Genomic DNA, 5,758 nt, shown 5'->3' with positions numbered 1-5,758 from the left:
GTTGTGATAAAATCTTAAAGTCAAATAGAATTTTCTAATAACACAGTTAGAGTTTTTTTTTTGATAAAATCTTAAAGTTAAAAGAGGGTTTTTTAATAACACCTAAACTTAAGGGTTTTTTTTTTGATATTTTGAAAGGGGTTCTCTGATAGTCACCCAAAGTTAAGGGGGGTTTTCTGATGTTGTGATAAAATCTTAAAGTCAAATAGAATTTTCTAATAACACAGTTAGAGTTTTTTTTTTGATAAAATCTTAAAGTTAAAAGAGGGTTTTTTAATAACACCTAAACTTAAGGGTTTTTTTTTTGATATTTTGAAAGGGGTTCTCTGATAGTCACCCAAAGTTAAGGGGGGTTTTCTGATATTAAACCTTTTTTTTAATTGAATTATGCAAAAATTTAATTACAAAAGGTGCGTCGATTTTTTATTTCGTTTTTCAAAATAAAAATTAGAGGAGGATTTGTCCACAAGCCTGAGATAACAATGCACATTATCCATATTAGTCGGCACAATAATTATGAAACTAATTCCCAGTGAAAGGATAGAAATATAATGTTTTTTAAAATTTTCTCAAAATCCTTTCTTTATTTATAAGGTTAAATGCACATACACCCTTGCATTATCATCATTTTGTACTTACTACTTCAGTAGTTCCTTTGTCTTAGATAGGCCCCTATGTTAAAAAGGGGCGTGCAACGGTCGGTTCGGTTCGGTTTTTACTAAAATTTGAACAACCGAACCAAACCGCCTATAATTCAAAACCGAACCGAACTGTTGCAAGTCGGTTCGGTGCGGTTCGGTTCGGTTTGTTCGGTTCTAACTTCATCAAACTTCTTATCAAACAACAAACTGTGTTAAAGAAAAAAAATATCAACAAAGTAGGAGATTATGAAGCATTAAATACTGATATAATGATATTGTTTTTAACCCATAATGATCCAGAAAATGAGTTTAGAGTTTGAGTCTTTGACTCTTTCGGGACGGGTCGGGTAGGGTTTGAGATCAGAATGGGTAGTATTGCACTATATTCGGTCGGTTCGGGTTGAAAAGTTTTCAAACCGACCCAAACCGCCCTATTCATAAAACCGATTTTTTCGGATCGGTTCGGGTCGGTTCGATCGGTTTTTTCGGTTTGGATCGAGCCATGCTCAGCCCTAGTGTTAAATTTGTTGACCCTTCTATCCATGGGAAATTAGTGAGTCTAGCCCACAGCAAAAGAGTGGGAAAAAAAATCAAACTATGGGGACTGCGAAACCGGAGGGGTAGTAAGTGCAAAACAACAATACTATAAGGGTCCATGTGTAATTAAACCTTACTATAGTACTACTGAAACTTTCAAAAAATGTTTTTATACAAGTTATTATGCTACCTCTCCGCAATAAATACTATACAATTTGTCACCAGTCACTAGTAAATGAGCATACGAAGAGTTTGAAGAAATTGATCTTTCCCTCATTCTATTTCCTTTAAATTTCACTAAATTTCTTTCAAACATAACATAGGCTAAACTATAGAAGAACAAATTTTCAAAACAGCCTCAAAACAGTTTTTAATTTTTAAAACCGACTCACTTTTTTTTTACCAAAACCGACCCACTTTTTGCCACGTCAGCTTAATCTTATTTCCTAATTAATCGGGGTTGCCAACCCCGACTATTTAAGGCATAAAAAATCGGGTTTAGGGTTTCTAATTGGGGTTTAACAACCTCCTAAACAGTCGGGATTGCCAACCATGACTGTTTAGGAATGAGATTAAGCTGATGTGGTAAAAAGTGGGTCGATTTTGGTAAAAAAAATGGGTCGGTTTTGAAAATAAAAAACTGGTTTGAAGCTGTTTTGAAAATTTGTTCAACTATAGAAAATATAAAGTTTGATCAAGGAGTGTAACGAGAAGTATAGTGATGTAATCAAGTTGTTAAACTACAGAAACCACACAGTAAAGTAAATTTTCTCTAGTTTGCCAACTTCTCCCGTGAAGTGCGAACGTCTGCAGTTTTCTCTCAATTAGTACAGCAGTCTACTAAGGAGTTACAAACTTACGACAAACCAAAATTTACACCCAGCACCATGCTCCTCAGCAGCGAATCACAATCTATATGTAAGATAATATCATGAGCCATCAGCCACCCTATATGTATATAGCCACCTAAGTCGTTTCAGCCGCCTCCTAGTGTGGGCTACTGTTTGTGTATAATGTGGGCTTCTGTTTGTGTATATATACCCTATAAATTTGATCATCAAATAACAAGTTCTCCTCAATACCAATTTAACATGGTATCAGAGCTATAGATTCAATCCATTAGGTTCAATCCCTAAATCAAATTCTAATCCTACATCCTCAGATCAAATTTCTAGTCAGCAATCGTACCTACTTCTATCGCCGGCCTTGTAGAACTCCACAGTCGACTCGGCCTTCTGCGCCGCCCGTTCACCGTTGTGTTTGTTTTGCTCCATTATCCTTCGCTCACCGGCCACCGCCATTCCGCTCCCTCTCCTCAGAGCCGCTCCAAGCTTCACGCCATCTCCGCCGTTAGCGGGCCTCTCCTCGGACCCCATACCAGAGGAGCTTCTTAGAGACACGTCGGGTGTCGGAGGGGGCCTTCTCTCGATCGGTTCACGATCGCGGGAGTTGGACGACGACGCGTGTGAAAGGCATCCACGTCGCTTTGTCACCGCCGCCGGTGATCCTGTTGTAGCGGAAAGCCATCGCTTCTTAGGGTTTTTTGCTCGGTTACAGTCGAGATTTTGAGAGAGAGAGAGAGAGAGAGAGAGAGAGAGGCTCGGGAGACTGCCCTCTTTTATCAAATCTTCAGGCCCATTCAGGCCCATCTTTTATCCAATCTTTTATCTAACAGCCAAAAAAATAAAAAAAGAATAAAAAACATGGACAAGAAAGGACTCTACACCTTTCCACCCCTTGATGTGTAACTTATAAATATTAAAAATTATACTGCATGTACTCTTACTATGCAGTATATTCTTCGAGCTTTCGCACTATAGGGTTATATTGACTGATCTCTTCGTTGTCCATCCAAAACTATTATTGTGCCTTCGTTATCTACATCCTCCATATCAGAAGTCACTTCTAGTGATTCCGCAACTGATGATTCTCAGATCACTTATTCTCAGTGGATCCGTACTGATCAACAGATTATGACATATATTATGCACTCTGTAGCTATTCCTATTCGGCTCTCCCTTGGACAAGCATCTTCATCTCGTGAGCAGTGGCTAGCTCTCAGTCGCATGTTTGTTCAGATTGGTGTTGCTCTTGAGTATCAACTTCACCAAGCTCTTCAGGATGCACGTCAGGGTGATCGGTCTATTCAAGATTTCTATTCCTTATTATCAAGCTATTAGGAGGAATTACAGATGATGGAGGAACCTATTCCTGAGACGCTTCTAGACTTTGCCATAGCATTTCAAAAACAACGTAATCGTCAACAATTATATCATTTTTTCATGCGCCTTTGCTCTGAGTTCGAAATCTTACGTAGACACATTATTCATCGCAGTCCTCTCCCCAGTCTCCATGAAGCCGTGGCTGAGTTCATATCTAAAAAGACGCGCCTTCAGATGCTCTCCCCTCCAGTTATTGCATCTCAACCATTACTATAATCACATACTATTCTAGCTACTCCTCAGCAGTTTTCTTCCTATCGGGGTCCTTCTAACAGTACATCTGATTCCTCTCGGCAACTCTGTTGTCATTATTATAAGAAGTCGGGTCATCTTATTGATAAATGTCATAAGAGACCATCTCGTCCGACACTCGAGAAGACTCAACCTCCATTTGCTGCTTCGACTGATGTTAGCCCTGCTTTTCAAGGGCCACAGACTTCTAGCCATCTCTCTTTTGAACAGCTATCAGAGATTACTGCATTAATAACCAAGAATTTTGGGTTTAGTGATGCTGCCTCCAGCTCCGATTTTAGTGCATTATATGCTTATTCTGATACTTCTACTCCTTGGATATTCGACTCAGGTGCATCTCATCATATGACCTTTGATAACTCTGTTCTTACAAATTGTTCACCTGCTCCCTCTTCATTATGAATTTATATTGCTAATGACACACCCCTTGCTCAATTAGGTGATATTACTCCATGTTCTGATAGTTCTGATCGTCTAACATTAGCATCTGTTCTTCATATTCCCAAATTATCTATGCAACTTTTATCCATTAGGAAAATTATAAATTCTGGTTGCACTATCTTATTTAATGCTAAATCTTGTGTTGTTCAGGATCACACTGGCCAGAAGATTAGGACAAGTCGTAGAGTTAATGGACTTTATCAGTTAGAGTCTCTACATCTTTCCACTCCATCCAACATTTTCCATGAGCTCTCAGTTTCTGATCTGTGGCACCGTCTCTTGGGACATACCTCTGGTTCTCTCTTAAAACTTTTATCCGAATCAAGAGTATTAGGAAATTTAAAATTCTTTACTTACTATATTGAGTGACGATTAGCTAAACAAATTTCCCTACCATTTTCATCCAGTGATAAAATTGCTTTAGCCCCATTCGATTTGATTCATTCTGATATCTGGGTACCTGCCCCATTACCATCATTGTCAGTTATCGATATTATGTCAGTTTTATTGATGACTATTCTCGCTACACCTGGGTATATCAAATGTGTGCTCATTCTGATATTTTAAATATTTATAAAGACTTTACAGGTATGATTCACACATAGTTTCATAAATGTATCAAGATATTTTGCTCTGATGGTGCTTGTGAATATACCTCTTCAGCAATGAAATCTATTTTAAAATCACATGAAACACTCTCTCAGCAGTCTTATCCACACACTCATAAACAAAATGGTGTTGCTGAGAGAAAACATAGTCACATTCTCGACACCACTAGAGTTCTTCTGATATCAGCATCTATACCTCGATATCTCTGGGCAGAAGCACTTCTAAATGCTGTTTATCTTATCAATATTACTACATCTTCTGTATTAGCTGACACCTCTCCATATTTTTAACTTTTCAAATCTCAATTTCACTATTCTCTTCTTCTTACTTTTGGATGTGTCTGTTTTGTCCTACTTCCAACTCACGAACAATATAAACTATCTCCACCCACTACACGATGTATATTTCTTAGCTATAGCACCGTTCACAAGGGGTATCATTGTTTTGAACCTACCACTCGAAGGTTTCATATTGCCCGTCATGTGACATTCTTTGAGAATATTTCCTATTATACTACTTCAGGTTCAGATCTCTCATTTCTTCAACCCCTTCATTACCTTCCACTACTATACCTGTATCAGTGGCACCTGTACCTTCGTCTGCTCAACTGACTCCCTCCTTCACTTCAATAGCATCAAACGATAGTGCTCTTGATTCATCCACACCTCCTGGACGTCTGCCTACTACATCCCCTTTGTAGCATGATACTCCTAATGAAGTCCCCTCTACATCTGTGCCAGCTTCTCCCGATGTGACTCCTCCCCCTCGTTGCAATCCTCCACGAGATCGTCATCCCCCTGCTCGGTATACTCAATGTCTCACCAGCACATATTCTCCTGAGTTTGTCTCTTTTTTTGCTGCTATTCACTCTATACATGAACCTAACTCATATTTTGAGGCAGTTAAGTATCCAGAATGACAACAAACAATGACGGAAGAGTTGGAGGCTTTTTGTCGGACTAATACTTGGGACCTTGTTCTCTGCCTTCTGTAGGCGTCTAAAATTGTCTACGAGAGCCCGCACGAAACTCGAAGCAATGAATGGGCGAGTCAAGA

Source organism: Asparagus officinalis, chromosome 7 (assembly GCF_001876935.1).
Source record: "Asparagus officinalis chromosome 7, Aspof.V1, whole genome shotgun sequence".
In the NCBI taxonomy this organism is placed as follows: domain Eukaryota; kingdom Viridiplantae; phylum Streptophyta; class Magnoliopsida; order Asparagales; family Asparagaceae; genus Asparagus; species Asparagus officinalis.
The sequence above is the reverse complement of the archived record's forward strand: the minus strand, read 5'-3'. Positions refer to the sequence as shown.